The sequence below is a fragment of the Neopelma chrysocephalum genome, unplaced genomic scaffold, assembly GCF_003984885.1.
Source record: "Neopelma chrysocephalum unplaced genomic scaffold, ASM398488v2 Primary Assembly neopelma1_188, whole genome shotgun sequence".
Classification (NCBI taxonomy): Eukaryota; Metazoa; Chordata; class Aves; order Passeriformes; family Pipridae; genus Neopelma; species Neopelma chrysocephalum.
This window is the reverse complement of record NW_020897850.1, coordinates 2,634,084-2,651,752: the sequence shown is the minus strand read 5'-3', so window position 1 is coordinate 2,651,752 and position 17,669 is coordinate 2,634,084. Positions and strand designations below refer to the sequence as shown.

The window sequence follows — 17,669 nt, the reverse complement described above, 5'->3', positions numbered from 1 at the left end:
TGAGTGAAATCTGTTCATCCTCTCCTGACTTCTGCTTCCTCCGAAGCAAAGCCCAAACCTCCCGAGCTTCCTGAATCACTGTAATTGTTCAGGAGTTAGACAGTTTAGCTATTTAGTGGCCTGGTGATCAATTTTGCCATCAGAATCCCTGAATGCCTTCGTTTTCCCCATCCTTTGCTTGCCGCATAAATAGGCCTTCTGTCTGCCCAGTAGCCACCATGTGATGCTGATGTCTAGTTTACTGCACTCATAACCCCTCTTTCACAGCGACCTCACAGAAATAACAGCTTTTGTCCTCACATGAGATTGCTAGCCATTTCATGTCAGCCAAAGTTTTTATTTGTTATGTTTTTTAATAATAAAAACAATTACATGTGGAGTGTTTCTAAGGACTTCAAATTAGAGAACATTTTGAATTAGCTGTTTGGTTTTAATTTGGGGGGGCACATAAGTAAACTGATTCTGATAAAATCCTTGATGAATGTTTAATTAGATAATGCACATTCATACTTACAGTCCCTCTTAAAGCAGGGGAAGGTGTACCAGGACTGCTAAGATGTGACAAGCTATGTGGAGATGGCCATTTTACACATTATCATCATGCACTTCTCCAGTCTGAAATCCCCCTAATTGCTTGTCCTCCTTCCATTTCTCCTTGGCCGTTCCCACTCCCAAAGCCAGCACCAGTCAAGGAGCACAGCTTCTGTTCTCCACCCACACAGCCAAGGCAAAACCAGTCCTGGGGAGCTCCTGAAGGTTACAGCCCATCTTCTGCTTCTCATTTCCACTCATTTCACAACCCTCAGTAGGCTCTCTGGTGGTGGATCCCCCCCCACATATATTTTTCATTTTTTCCCATATTACTGTACTGTAATAAAAATATCTATTATATGTATTCCATTAATTCATTTAAAGGCTGAACTGAAAACAAAAAAATATTGCATATTTAGATCTCTCCCTATGCTAAACAGAGGGCAGAAAGGTAAAATTCATATAGTGAAACAGTATTTTGCTAGAAATAAGGGAGAGACTTCAGCTAGATAAGGCTCCAAGCTTAAAGGAAACTAAAAGATAAAATACTTGACATGTATCAGTTATTTGCTTCAAGATAAAATCCTGGTAACTGGATGAGATTCTTCTAGAAAAGGCAGTTAACATATGGTGCCAAGGCTTCAGGTGTTTAGGCACTCACAATTCTAGTAGAAGGTTTCAGTATTTACATAGACAAGAATGTGTTTTAAAAGACCTGCACTGAAAGCAAAACCAGAATGGCAGGGAAGGGATTGATATAAACACCTGCCACCTCAAAAAACAAGCAACCAAACCGTTTTCCATTCAGTCAGGCCAGTTTAGCAAGTAACAACTGACCTTAAAACAGATCCTTCTGTCTAAGACATTGCTCTCATCTGTGGTTTTAAGAGCTCAACTGGCAGCACGTTAACTCTAATTATTGCTTGTTTAGCTTGCAGCATTTCAGTAACACATCTGTTTTCATAGATACAACATCTTTACACGCTCTCCCGCCTCTGCCTTGGGAGGAAGGAGAGCGTTTGTCTCCTAATTGTGCTCTGTCCGTGGGAAATGTTATTCATCCCATAGAACATGGAACTGTAAGGGATGGCTGTTCATGTTTCTAGGTACTTACTTTCCTTCTACAGTATTTTTTCCCCTCTTTTCCTAGTGCATCTGGGTTTCTTTACAGTTCAGGAATGTAAAGATACCAACTGTGGCTAACTGAAATTTCCCTCTTAGAGCAGGGAAGTAATATACATGTCCCCAGGACAGTTATTTTTTCACTCTCAGAAGTAAACTAATTTGTCTACAAACTAAAGTACATGTAAAATTCATCCTTGAAGAAATCCAACACTTTCGTTCCTAAGACCCCTGACAGAACAAAGCAGGCTCATTACAATTATCAAGAAGTTCAAACTCACTAACATCTTATATACCAGCTTCACTCAAATTGCATATGTAGGCTTTGTGGGTTTTGATACTGTTCTTTAAAAATAACTGCCTTTTTTTTCCTCATTCAGCTGAATTGTTCTTCTCTGGAGACTTCTCTCCAAAACTGTCAGCTACTGAAGGGGTTGTTACTTCTGTGGGCTTCCAGGATACCAAGACACTACCTTCAATTAAATTATTGTCCTAAAAACCACAGTTCCTTAGGCACAACAGAAACGGGGCACAGACTGATCATAAACAAACAAGCACTTGTCCCTCCGTGTCACCTCCTGACAAGTCAGCCTACACAGACAATGTTTTACCAGCAACGTGAACACAAAAAGTTTCAGGGATCGATCATTTCAGGGACATCACTGGAAGCAAAGGCAAACTGCAGCACTGCTGCCACAGAGGACAACAGAAAACCTCCTGGAAGAGGCAATTCTTTGGGAAGGCATCCCTAGGGTCCTGCCCTGTGCTACTGGAACAGCTTGTAGCCAAAGCACAGCTTGAATGAGACAATCAAGCAATACCTTCTCTCTTCATTAAGCTGCCAAAGCCTGCCAGGAAAGGCTGGTTTGCCTCCTGGATCATCACTGCACAGGTAAGCAGAGCACCTCAGACATACTGCAAACTCACCAAACCCCAAAGTGCTTCTCCTGTTCTCAAACTCACAGCTGCTGAGCTGTGTCCCAACAGTATTTTGTGGTGCAGAGTAGACAATCACACATTTACATGGTCAGAAGGCAGTAAAATTTAGGCAAGTCAGGAGGACTGATAACAAAGCTGAAAATTACACAGTTTCTCTCCTCTGCTCCACTCTGACACATTTAATGGCATTAGTTTGTATTTAATCCATACTAATAGAGCAGAAAGGAGTTTACTGTCTGAGACAGATCAGATTAATTCACTTTACTTAAAAGCAAAATGAAAATTTTTAAAATTTACAATTAAAATTGCAGTAAAATTGCTGATTTTTTTTTCCTGTTAAACTATCATATACTGTCTCTCTGGATCAGCACAAAATTAAAACAGGGAAAAAAATCCATTTGTGTTTCCATAAGGACACATTAAAAACTTCTTAGTTTGTTTTCTCTGCTCAGTTGGTACCTTAGCATGGGAGACAGGGTGAGCCCGCAGAGATCAGCTGTGTTCATATCACACCTCTTCTAGGAAAAGGGATGTGTTTTAATAACCCAGAGCACCAGAACCCAGCAGGAATAAGACTTCATGAATTACACTTCTAAGAAGGGGTAACGAGCAGAGGACAAACCTCAGGCCCCACTGCCTTTTCTAGAACAATCTCAGACCCATCCAGCTGAGTCACAGCACAGCATTAAACACTACTTCTCTAGAAACGAAGCTTTGGGAGGAAAAGACACTGTGTGGTGCCATGCAAGTTTTCCTGGCAGGAGAACAGGCTTTCCATATTACCCACAAGTAATAAAATCATGGGTAGCCATACAGGTTATTCCAAAGCAGCATGGATAAAATCTTTCCATCTCATCCCATTTTTGTGCCCCAGGCCCATGCCATACAGCAGAAGCTCCGTTCTGTCCTGGGAAAGCCCTCATCCCAGAGTGCCTGTTCTGCCCCTGGGAGGGCTGGCACTTCAGGGCTGATACAACTACAATTTCTGTTCCTCCATAAGGAGGAGGCAGTGGCTATCTCTGTGAAGGCCAACTTCCACCAACTTCTCCTCACCAACAACCCCCAACCACCACCCCCTCCACACACAAACCCCAACTATTTAATATTTTCAGAGGTACTTTTAAAATAGTTAATTAACTATTGTAGGTGTTAAAAAAATTTTCCTCTGAAGAGGATGTGGGAGGTATCAATATCAGCATCTTGTCCTCAATACTTCTGTCAAGTGGGTAACTTATTGCATTATTTGCATGGAAACTTTATCTGTCTTACTTGTTTCTTCTGCCCAGAGGTGTTAGTGTGCCAGCTTCATACCTCCTTTCTCATTAGGACACCATGGCCCTCGCATGCCAACGTGAATCTGTCAAGTGAACTGACAATTATCTCCCTGTACGTGACTGTGCCACGGCCTTGAGAGCAAGGTAAGAGATTAGGGCAGAGGGCTGGGAACTGCTGCTGCTGCCTGGACACAGTGAGCCCAGCCCAGAGCTTCACTGAGCCTGCCTTCAGGAGCACAGAACACAGCACAGGTCCTGTCCCACACCCAGCTGATCTCTGCAACCTGGAGCAATCCAGGAGACACCAGAGGAGATTTTGCAATGTTTGTATTAAAGCACGTAAGGACTGACTGAATATTGCATTGAGACACTCCCAAATTTTGGCAAGGCTTCTGACTCCTGTTTAGGAGTCACATCCACAGGCATGAGCTGCTTCAGCAACACAAGTGTGAAGTCAGTATTTATGCTTTTGCCTGTCACTTCTGCCAGCCCACAGCCCGTGTCCACGTTTCTGAGATCTACCACGATCCAAAGAGGTACAGAATCCTAATCCCTCCCTGTGTCCTTTTGCTTAAACAAGGTTTTACAAAGAGCGTGGTTTGTGTGTTTTGAAGTATTTTGTTTTCAAGACTACAAATTCTTTAATAAAGAAATCTTTACATACAGGTATTTCATTCCCAGACTTGGTACAGGAAGTCATTATCACTATGTGCATCACATGGAAGGAGGAAAGGAAGCAGAGGGAAGTGACATGATGTTTCTTTCCCCACCCAGGTAAAACAATGCCAGGAACAGAACCAGGTTACCCGCTTTGCTGCCCAGGCCTCAGTGCCTGCCAGGTGTGGAACTGCAAAGGACCAGAGACAGAGACACTACAGCAACAAGTAACAGCAGGGAACTGGAGGTTTAGGAAGAGCACAAACCTGCCAGACAAACAGACAATTCTGTTACGCCTAAATTTCTTTCTAGGCAGGGCTATAAAACCAAGCTACCACCGACAGACCAAATCAGCTCCATTTCACCTCTTTACAGCTACACGGCCACTTTCTGTAACAAACTAACGTGACACATCCAGCAGTGTCACCCCAGGAAGGGCTTCTCCTCTGCATTGAAGTGCCAGTTGCATTTGGGTGCCTCTGTTACTCAGCAATAAGGCTGAGTGATCCTTCTGCAGCACCTCCTAAGAGACTGGCAGGGAGGAGGAGAAGCCTATGTAAAAGTTAGGCAGCACTGACTCCCAAACACTGCATATAAATAAAGATTCATGCACATGGTAACTGGCTGCTCGCTTTGGAAAATATTGCCCAAGTATCTGAGCCAGTTTGAAACCAAGGGGAAGGACAAGACAGGTAGGAGATCAGTATTACTTGAGATGAGGAACAGAACTGAGGGAAAAGAAAAACAGTTCAGGGAGCAATGATAAGCAGGAAAAAAAAAAGATGTTTTAAAACTGTCACAAATATTTGTGCAAATTGTGTTAGTGAACTACATGAGAGTTTTGTCTATTCCAGACCCTGGACACCCAGAAGACAATGCAGGAAATTCCATATTCCACTGAGGGAGGATAAAACATTTCACTATTTTTTCTCCTCCCCTTTCTCCCCCCTTCTGTAGGGGCAGCTGTGTGAAATTCCTGAAGTTGCAATCTTGGAGGAATTGTTAGGAAGAAATTGCAACTGCCAGGAAAGGAGGTCGTGATCTCTTCTTTTATCAGCCTGCTGTTACATACGAAAATGTTACATACATAAAATCCACTAAATAAATAAAGCAGTGCAGACAGTCCCAAGCAGACAGGCAGCCCTGCCAGGCTCCAGTCCTGCCAGCAGCAATTCCCAGTACCTGGGACACCACAGTGAGTGTCACCAGTGCCCCGGGAAAGCAGGGTCCTGCAGGAGCACCCCTGCGGAAAGCAGGATGTGCCGCAGGGATTCAGTTCCACGATCTGTCCCTTGGACTGATTGCAGAGCTAATGCTCTCACTCTTTGTTCTTGGGAGCACACGGGGAGACAGTTTGCTGATAAGAAGGTAACAGCTCTCCTGTATTTTGTATTTGCCTTCCAGCAAACAGGTTTCTCTCTGTCCCACGAGCTGGGCTGTACTGGGATCTAACAGCACCATGGCAGGGGCTGAGCAATCAGGCCTGGCTCTCTCCATCACTCTGCTGCTCTAATGACGGAAAAGCTGAGAACTGGGAGGCTTTTCTGCCCTCTGCAAACAGAAAGGTTTGAGACAAATTTCCCATAATCCATACCTATAGAAAGTAATCCAAAAAGCAACATCTCCTGGAGCAATTTCAGAAATACACCTCACAACACCTGCAGAATTAAAAGCAGTTTTTGTATTGCTTATGTATGTTTATCATTGATTACCTTCAAGATAAACACAAAGAAATAAACAACTTTATTTCTTCATTCCATTTTGATAAAAATAACGACAATGTAATTTAAGCTCACTCAAGGAAAGAAAAAGCTATTGAGAATGTTCAGTAGATGTATAAGTGACATGAGAAGTGTAGTTAAAACTTTTCACAATGCTTTCATATTTCAACAAGTAGTTACATTTATAAAATAACAGCAAGTTTTAGAAAAATCTACCAGAGCGTTACATTAAAAAAAATTTTAAAAAAAAAAATCAATAAGATAGATGACTGAGACCTTAAAAATTACAGGGTGCAATTTGAGAAAAAACTCACCCAAGTCTACTTATTAATATTAAATAACCAAAGAGCTGTGGTAGCTTCTGGGGAAAAAGGCCCTTGGAGTGTTATCAGCACTCTTCATAGGAAATCTTATTTTTTAATTTCCATCTAAATAATCAGTGCAATTCAGCAACACTTCTCCACTGCACAGAGCAAAAAATTGCCAGTGTTAATCCACACCGTGACAATCAAAGCCTTTGCTGGACAAACTCACTTCAAATGACACAGCCCTTGTGCCAGAGACTGGGGAAACGGACAAAATAAACAACAGAACGTAATACCATTTTCAGAGAAGTCTGAAATGAAACAAAGATTCTTCCAAACCCTGACCTCACAACTATGACATTTTGTTAATGGCAATGAGCATTATTTCAAGATCTAAAAAACATCGAAGAAAGATCAAGTAAATGTTTTAGCTAGCACTCTAAAATTCCATGGTTTATTTTTCTACTCACATCATCACCTGTTACCTACACTAAAAATCTGTGTTTGTATTTTACTCAATACATTATTTCACTGCCTCGTTTCATGGCCTTAATATTTATGTCTATATGTACAAAAATTAATATAGATTTTAAAAAACCCAAACAACACTCCCAGTTTGAATTTTTCAACTGTATAACTTAACCCATTATCCCTGTCACTATTTACAGCATTATAAAAACACGCACATGAAAAAAAAAACCCCACTGCTGGGGTTCACACCAAGAAAAATCCAAACCTTCAAATACTTCTGAATTACTAATACTTCCATACAATGTCCTGGGGGTTTTTTTCTACCTGTTTTTTTGTCACAAAAATTTCAAAATGACCGACTTAACAGAGATTGAGCCTGCTGCACTCAATATAAAAGCTGATTCCTTTCCTGAGAAGAACTCGAGAGAAAAGGAATGTATTCGGGCTAGAAGCATGAACAGCAACTGAGTCCCTGTGGATGACATCACTGGAAGCAGCATGTCATTTGTTCCCACTGATGCCATGTGCTCCCAGAAAGCCGGCATTTTACAAGGCACTTCAGCATATTGATACTTTCCTGCTTGCTGACACTCCTGTCCCTCCCTCCCACCTGACACAGGGAACACGTGGGAAGGGCAGTGCCGAGGAACCACCCGACAAACGGATTTCCCCCAAACCCAAGTGACCCTCACAGACATGAGGCTGCAGCCCAGGCTCCTCAGCACGGTAACTGAGAACGGGAAGAGAATTCTCCACATTCTGTTCGTACAACGACCTTGGATAACTTGGATGTGTTCCTGTGGGATTTGGAGCTCTGCTCCCGGATGGATGTGAGATGAGGTAATGCCATTCAGACGGGGCTGAGCACTGAGATGTTACAGGCAGAGCTCAACCCTGCTGGCCCCAGTTCTAACCTTGTAATTACACTTAACTGGGTCAGTGGAATTTCTCAGCTGCCACTCGTTTCTTTGCTGCTACATTTCCAGAGTGCCGGTTCCATATGGACAATAAACTAATGGACTGTATTGCAAAGCCATCTGACTGCAAGAAGCCCAGATTTGTGCTGCTCCTCCCCACTGCACTGCAGGGTGAGCTTGTGCTACGCCTGCTGTCAGGGCAAGGCCTGGCCCTGACTGTCACCACAGCCACAACACAGCCACCCAACTGCAGGGAAAGCTTGGAATTACCAAGGGATACTCCTTCCTAAGAGTGCTTTAACAACAGAATCTGTCTGAAGCACAGGATAATCACATTTTTAAATTGACTCCGGGGTCATTAAAATCAAGCAACTTCATTCCACGTCTTCAGAACTGACTAAAGTTGTGAACAAGTACGTTCTATGTGGTTTGAGCCGTGAAAAAGAAAACCTTGCATTTTCAAATCTCTAGAATAACAGTGGCACAATCAATGCAAGTGTAAATATAACACATGCCAAAGCCAACTGTCTGTTAAGTGAACCAGAGGGGGTTTGGTACCTGCCTCAATCTATTTACCCCACAAATACATCAGGATAAGCTTCTAAAACCTCATCAAACTGAACTCTCAGTAAGCCAAAACTGACCAGGGCATAAGCTTGTGCCATATCAGTCAATTATCCATAAACACCCTGCACAGCTCTACAGATATCCATAGATATACAGGCACACTGAGATACCTTTCCTCCTCTGTTTCCTTGGCAGAGAGCAATACAAAAACCCACCAGCCCACAGGAGAAGGCTGGACAGTGCAGACTGACGTTTAAACCAAGCCCAAAGTCTTCAGTTCGCCTCTGCAAGAGTTCTTTTCATTAAAATGCATTCAGCTTGTTTCTAAAATACCCATGGCAAATTAAAAAAAAAGAAATTCGAAGAGAAAACAGAATCATAGAAGTAATAACATTACCCCTTCACCTCCATCTTCGATGGGTCACTGCTCAGGTTTTGTCTATGACCCAAATTCTGCCCACAAACAAATTTTTAAATGAAAATTCAGAATGGATGTCTGGCAACATCATAAATCACCATACAAATAACACACACACCCCCCCATGAAAAGGCACATTACTCATGCTTCCAATCCTTAATATTAACAGAATCCCTGAAGTGCACAGAACACCAATACAAGGCACATGGAGCAAGGACAGTGCTGCACATGCTCCCTAAAGTGCAGATGTTGAAATAAAGATGAAAATTGAACCTCCTAAATTAACTCCTCCTTGTTCCTCTGCTCCACCCACCCCCCCAACACACATCACTAAAGAAAAGGCAATACCAAATACATGCACAGCATGGGAGTTATTTGCAATTTCTCACACTGAGTGACCAGATGTTAACTAAGATCTCTGCAGAGAGAACCAGCTTAAAGGGTTTATTTACTGGACAAACAGAGCCACAATTAAAATTAATACTTCTCCGCTTTGCTACAGTAAATTTTTTCAGAAGGACATCAGAATTCATAACTCCTCATACTCTGCAGCTCCTGAATGTTGGACGTTTTGCAGACAAACACTAAATATAGTCGGACATAACCTTTCCCTAAAGCTCCCGCAGAGCCTGGTGCTTGCAGCCGTGCAGTACAGCCTTTTGCAGCCCCAGGCTGTGTCTGGAAGGCGGGATCGGCAGGCTCCGGGCCATCCCTCCCCGCGGCTCACGCACGGATCACCCGTGGGGCACATGTGAGTCACCTGGCTCACACCAGCCTCACATCTGTACCACCTGGCTCCCCGTCTCTCCCCGTGTCCCCCCGCATCCCCTCGGGACGCCCCGTCCCTCCCCGCATCCCCCGGACGCCCCATGTCCCCCCGCATCCCCCCGTCTCTCCCCATGTCCCCCGCATCGCCCGGCCGTGGCTGCGCTCTGGCGCCCCCTGCGGGCCGCGCTGCCCCGTGCGGGTGCCCCGCAGCCGCTCCCCAGGGACACGTCCTGCCTGCCCTGGGAACATTCCCGGGGGCAGCACACGCTATCTCTCATATCACCTGAGCGCACAACACAACAGTCAGGAGACAGGCTGGCAGACTCCCTGGGAAGGCATTCCTGAAGGGCAGAGGAGCCCAGGCAGGCTGGGCACTTCCCATGAAGGAAATCCTAAAGCAGGCTGCCACGCTTATGGATGAGCGAAGGACTGTAATGTGTCTACCTGGACTTTAATAAAGCCTCTGACAGCGTTTTCCACAACATTCTCCTGGAGAACCTGGCAGTCCATGGCTTGGACAGGGGCTGTCCACTGAGTGGAAAACACTCGAGAGTGGTGGGTAATGGAACTCCATCCACCCCCAGCTGGATGGCACTGAGAGGACTCTGCAAGGAGCAGGTGTTGATTTAACCTTCACTTTACTCTTTCATTGGCAGGGCTGTCCTGCAGCAACAAAACCAAAACCTTGCAGACACAAACTTACTCTTCTCAGAGCACAGGTGCACGTAAGCAAAGCGCTGTGCTTTGTGCTGTGGCAATGCTCCTGCAGTCGCACAGTGTCAAACCAGCCCCACCCGGTGTCACTGCTCTGGCTGAGCACAGGAGAGCTGAGGTCCCTAACACTGCACAGAGCACAGACACACAGGGAATGAACCAGGCACTTTGTCCTTTCCTGAGTTGTGAGGCTGACAGATTTTGCTGATACACACCACCTTCACATCACTGACTGACCTGAAGAACTAAAAGTGGAAATTAAAACCCACCAGAGCCCTATTAGCCCAATTTCTTTATCAGCACCAACAAATAGGTTTTACTCCCATCTTACTGTTTGCAAAACTTTGTGTGCCCATCTGTGTGCACAAAAATATTTGTGTTCATGTGTGTGTTTATATACCTAGGGCATACTGGAACACTCAAGTCATTAACAGAATTTGTCTGGTAGGAGAAATTGGGAAGGACCAGAAGTATTTCAGTCCTGCAGCAAATGGTTTACAAACAGATGCCTCTAAAGAAAGTCAGGTAAGGACTCCCTCAAATTTTCAAGGCTCTAGAACAAACACTTGAAAAAGGATACGATAAAACCAAGAAAGACTTGGGATACACTGTCAGTCCATTTACAGTCTCAGAGACTAGTTATTCAATAGAGTATTATTTAAATTTACATTTGAAGTCCTCCTATTTTGCCTTTCAGAAATATAATAACCTGTGGGACTAAAATAAGAAAGCATCCTTTTTTTCCTGTTTAAACATTAATCAAGCAGTATAGGCAGGAGAAACTTATACAACATGCAGCCAGTTGAACACCAAAGCAAATCAACAACTTGTATGATTATCAAGAGAAAAACAACTTATCAACTTAATGGGTAATTAAACTCAAGATTCCTTGACTTTGATATAGGCAGGGTTTCTTCTTAAACACTGACTAAAAAATGTAAGGATCCAGCAGTGTGTTTGGATCCTGTAGCTTGCCCCAATGGCATCCTGAACCTCCTCTCAAGAATAACTACTCTTGTTTTCAAGGCAAACATTGCAAAATACTGAAGCGTGCAAATATGAAACATCCACGAGCAAGAGTAACCAAACCCAAAGGCATGAAGACAGACACCCAGCCTTTTCAATCCTTTGGGCACTAAGATTATTGCTGCCCAAAGTCAAATGAGCTAGTCCAGAAGCAAGAGTTTTCTAGGTGCCAACCTGTGACTGACACACACACATCCTACTATTCCTCAAAATTCCCTATGCCCAGGACAGAGACAAGCAGCTTTTTAAGCTGGAGCAGAGTTTATGCAGACCAGATGCAACCATAAAAATACAAACCACTTGAACCTTAATAAAATACACAGTAATGAAAATGTTGTAAAACAGATACTAAAACCATAAAATACTAACAAGCTTAATCAAAATGAACCAGGGTCAAAGCCAAAGTCCAGCCATCATCTGCAGAAAGCCAACAAACACCACATGGATTTTGGTTTGGGGCAAGAGGAGGAGAAAAAACCCAAACCTGTTTTGAACATCGTAGCAAACTTACAAGCGATACAGAGAAAAAAATACTCAGAGCATTTAATATTTCACTGACTTGAAAAGTTACAGGTTTTTTACTAAAATTCATTCAGTCACAACTCGTAATCTATCCTGTAAGAGAGACATCTGGTATGTGTTAATAACATACAAACTGAGGGACAGTTGGCATTTCTCTCTCCCCCTCAATCCCTTCTTTAGTACTATTTTCTGAAGAACTTTGCAGAAGTCTTCTGAAACAAGTAACTCCATTTGACTGCAGATCTATAAAATCCTAAACATTTTTTTAAGGCACAGATCCTTATAACCTAGTTTTGGTTACATGTATGAGGTTACTTCATTTGTCATAAAAAGTAACATCTATGTGAAAAAAGTAATATGAAAATGAAGTAACACTCATTTTGAAAAATAAATATGTAAATGTGACAAAGCAGGAATGAATATGCCTCCCACATTCCTCCTGAAAATGATCTGCCCCATCTGAACACTTTATCTCAGTATTTTCCTTTTTATAGGAATGCAGTTCCCTGTTTACCAAACTTTCTGAACCACTTCAACCTTCAATTCCTTCAAGGCAAACACCACACTCCTTAGTATGGTTTGGTATTAGTATGATGCTGTGATTGCAAATGCCGTGGTTTTACAAAGTACAGTTCATCTTGGGCTCTACAGGGCCGTGTAGGATTCAACTCTGTGCCGATTCTGAAAGCAACAGAAAAATAGTTTTGCATTTTTAGACTACCAAGGTTTAGAATTCACTTCTCTGGGCTGATCGTGCTGTGCTTGCACAGACCCAGACAAGTTACCTGACCTTCACGCACTTAAGGGGATCAAAATCTCTAATACTTTGCAGCCCAAATATTTTAAAAGCCTAAAAATTTACAAAGCAAACTTGAAAACACTGGTTGACAATTCCTTTGTTTGCCTTTTTTTTTTTTTGTAAGTCTTTGCAAGCATTTTCCTGAGCAGGGGCATTTGATTCTTTTTTTCCTTCTGTAATAAAAGTGAAGATCTGTGGCTCAGTAACTGCAGCTTCAGGAAAAACACCGAGTATCATGAGACAGACACGAAAATCACAAAGAACTGGCAAGAATTTCCTAGTGCAGGATTCGAGTGTGAGACTGCCAAGGGAACTGAGCGTCATCTGCAGCCAAGTTGCTCATGCAGTTTTCTAAAAGCAAACAGAATTGCATTCCAGGTCATAACATAACATGAACGAGGTGGGGAGATTCAGGCTACTTGGGCAGGGGGAAGAGAAAAGGAAGGATTAATAGCATGAAGTGCTGCCATGGATTTTCCAGGGAGACTGTGGGATCTCTCTCGTTAGGGTTTTATGAACAGGTTCGACAGGCATCTGTGGGGAATGAAGTAAGTACAGTTTATCCTTTCTCCAGGCAAAGGAGGGGCCAACAGAACATCTGGGGGGCTCTTTGAATCCTGCTCTCTGTGATGCTGTACTCTGCAAGCCGAGGATGGAAAAACACTTTTCCAACAACCCTCAAGCCCTGACACAGTGTTAAGAACTGTGCTTGGAAAAGGAATGCTGGGCACTGGAACCTTGAAAGGTTCTTTACCAGATACTGCTGTTCTCCAGCTCAGTGAACATCATTTCATGCATTGCTCGTGAAACCTCCAAACACCACCACTGCTGACAGATTTAAATTTTCCTACTCTGAATTCCCTGGTAGCTACAATTTTTCTTTTCTTTTTCCTTTTTCCTTGCAAAGGAAATTCCTTTATTCTCTTTAAGGATATACAGAGAGACAAGCACATATTTCAAAATCATGTCTCAGCGCTGCCCTGATCTGTCACCCACCAGACATCACCCTGTAAATCTCCCCAAACAATTCTGTTACAGGCAGGTAATGCTCTTTATAAACACTGATTTTTAATGACTGCTGTAAGTAGTTACAGCTTGAACTGAGTGGATATACACTGTCACTTCACATTTAAGATATCAATCCTAATTTTATTTATGTACACACACGCATGTACATCTAAGGGAAAATCCTCTCTGGGGAGAAAGAGGGATTATAACAACTGTGCCCAACATAGCAAGCGAGGAGATGCACCCAGGAATGCACGGAGCTGCATCCCATATAGTTTGTTTGGTTAAGTAACTCCTTAACAACTTCCTAGTAGCCTACATAGTTGAAGCACTATGAGACACATCCTGAGCTGCAGAGAACTGAGGGATGCCAGTGCATACCAGTGAACCACCAGCGCTTTCACAACTTCATCCTGTGTTTCAACAGTTCTCTGGGCACCTGAATTCAAAACCATCTTTGGTTTAACTGCAGAATATGTTTTAAAGGAAGAAAATTATGTTTTGTTTGTAACGTTTCACTGCACTGTGAATATTGCCAAATTCTTATACTGAAGACGGGGGAAAACCCTCCCAGTTCCCCTTCTGTACACCACTAATTCATTTCTGTACTTGTTATCATTGCACCTCCCTTCCCCTCTATCACAGCTCTCCACTGAGGAGCCTACTTGGAGAACTTCTACATTGCATTTTTTCCATGCACTGTTACATTTATTTCCCAGGCTCTGCCAACCAGTGGGTTTAAAGAAATGATGTGCCATCTCATATTTCAAAGGTAGAGCCATGCAGGAACCCATCCCACTTTCCATGTTCATCATCGACACCAAAGATGCCAAACACAAATAGCTTTCAAACCTGCAAACCTTTGGCAAATAGTTTTCTGCCTGGGAATATTAAGAGACAATAGGCATCCTGGGGACTTTTTCACATAGTATCCTCTTTCTATTAAGAGTTTCATCTGGACCTTGCCAACTAAAAGTCTTTTATTTCTTTCAACTATGGAGCTGCTGCTGGCTAACTTTTTTAAAAAATTAATTCCTACTTTGAAGTTTAAAATCAGCTTTTAAAAATCATGAATATGGTTTTTTTATTAATGGTAATAAGCAAACTACTCATGTGCAGAAATATGTCCTACAATGCAGATGTGGGCATGTAAATCTGCAAGGGAATGTGCACTACCTCTTTATTGCAACTTACAACATAGCTGCTGTAATTAAAATAATTACTAGTTCTTCCATAAAATTATCTGAATCCGTACTGGTTCCTTCTGTATATAAAAAATAGCCAGTGACCTAATGACCACCTTCAAAGTGTTTGATGAAATACAGAAAATTTAAAGGTAGCATCACCACAATAACTTCCTTGAGAAAAGACCCTGTGACCAGGGAGGAAAAAAGTTTCCTATAGTTAAAACAACTGTTTTTCAGCTGTGCTGTCTATTGAAAATGTTCTGTTTCCAGACATAGATTAATTATGTTAGAATTAATCTGAGGCAAATACTATCTTCAAAATAGTGCTTGTAGAGCTATAACAGTAACAAGGACAATTTGGTTTAATTTCTCCTTAAACCATTAATTTCACACAGTCAGTATGAAAATCTACAGTCTAAGTGATTTTGCTTTATGTAGTCAATGTTCCCATATGAGCCGCAGACAGGAAACATTTACAAATCCTTCAGGACATCTTTTTATAATACTCTCACTTTTTGTTCATTACTACACTTAGGTTATGCATTTAGTTTTGCTTTAAGCCATATTTCTTTCACAGAGGCTCAGGAGCTGTGGGGGAAAGCTCCATGCCAGAAGCAGAGTCAAGTGAAAAGCAGATATTCCTCCAGCTCCCCGCTGCAAGCAGTTCTAAACACACAGACCCTGCATCTCTGCACAGGGGAGCAGGGATGGGTCAGTGCCATGGAATCAGCCAGAGCACCAGGGAACCCCACTGACTGTCCACACAAGACACACCCACTCCTACCCACAGCTGCTTTGAGGGCAGTCATCGCATTTGCAGGTTTTCCACCCCAACACAGGTAGAAATGGGGGCTTTTAAGACAGTAAGACAGTGACCATTTGAAACGTGCAATGCCAAACACAGCATGCTCCTTCCCCAGCCTTCCCTGAACCCTGGCACCACGGCTTCCCCCATAGACTATGCCCTGAACAAGCCAAAGTGTGCTCTGCCCGTGACAGACCGCAGAAAGTCAGCACGACAGGCTGCCTTAACGAGGAGGAAAAGAGACAGGGACAGGAAGGATCCTCTCGTTTGCTGCCCCTTTTATGGTGGAATTGAGACGCCTCAGTGTCTCTGTGTTCCCAGGCTAACTGCAAAGTGAGCAATGATTATCACTGCTGCGATGGGGCTGTGTTTGGAAGGTACTTAGGTGCCTAAGGATGCAGACAGGCACCTACTGCTATTGTAGCTCTTCACCTAATTAGCAGATTTAGCTGCAAACTCCAGCCTTGGGCAGCAGTGTTTGCTAGCTGTGCTGTCCATGAAATCACAGCACTATCATTACAGCTGTCCTTCTGAGCTCTGTGTGCTCACATGGAACCTCAGGTCAATGAGAGGAGAAGGACAATATTCCAAAACAGCAGGGAACAGGCTTAGAGTCAATACATATGAACGATTTGCACCAAAATACATAACACAATTGGAATTATGCCAAGACAGGATATTAAATACCCTAATTTAGTTAGTTTAGTTGCCTGGCCTTCGATCTATTAACCACATTCTACTTCTGTAACATTATAGTTTCTCCTTTCATTCAGAACTTCTAGTTCAGAATGCTCCAGCCTAGGATAAGCAAAGATCTACATTTCTATCATTCTCAGCTTTAACATTTGTTATTTCATCTTTGTATATTGTGTCTTTATCTGGAGTTAAAAAAATTTTATTAAGTGCATCAGGTTGCACACAACAAAGTATATTTATACAGCTACGAAATTCTCTGTTAACAAATTGGGTGCTATTTCGCATGAAATGGGTTAGAAACACTTGCAAAACAGCTCCCAGCACCACTATTGCATGGAGAGGTTGTCGACGTGGCTAGGAATTCTCAAATAACTACCTTAAATAAACTTAGAAACATTAACATTTCAAACTTCCCCAATCAATATGGAATACTAGAAAGCCAGGGCCGTGCACATTCACAAATTGTATCAGACATATATGTATGTCACTTCCAAAATAAAAAATGGATAGCAAGTGTTTCCCACCTAGGTTTTCTTCACATCTTCTATAGAATTTAGTTGTGCAGTGTATCCAAGGTAGAAGCACTGGGACTGAATGCCAGCTGTGCCTGTTCTGTGGCAGAGGTATCAGCTCTGACTCTGCTCTCCCAGCTGACGAGGCAGAAGTGAACTGGCCTCAGGGTGCAGCTCTCTCACAGAGCTGTCCCCATCTGCCTTCTGCAGGACAAGCTCACAGCACAGGTCTCTGGGCTTCAAACTCTGATCCCTGTTTTATTTATTGTGCACCTTTGGATAAGCAAACAAGTTCAGTGAGAGATACTGAGACTTACTTTTTTCTTTCTGCACCTTTTAAGCCTTATGGATGTTTAGCTTTTCAAACCCATTCCATGACCCACGTGCACTCTGGCTCATGGGTACAGATACACACAGACACACACTCTCCTTTTTCCTGGGGAAACAACGGCCACAGCCTCCAGCCTCAGCTCTGCTGGCTGCATCCAGCACTGCCATGAGACACAAATCTCCTGCACACCACCTGCACCTGGGCTCACAATGAGAAACAACCAGCTCCACATGCTCTGGGTCACTTGCACACGCATTTAGCTGACCATATTTTGTTCCCAGCAGACACAAAATCCAGCTGCACTAGTCACCTGCTTGGCATGACCCTTCTCACATCACCTGCAAAGCAGCAGAGCTCAGCTGAGTTTTCTGAACAGGCC

General features: G+C 42.9%; 1 long non-coding RNA gene across 2 annotated transcripts in view; it reads right to left on the bottom strand.

Annotated features, from left to right (window-relative positions):
- Positions 1–17,669, bottom strand: part of LOC113976896 — a 137,436-nt gene that overhangs the window by 118,809 nt on the left and 958 nt on the right. The window lies entirely within an intron of this gene.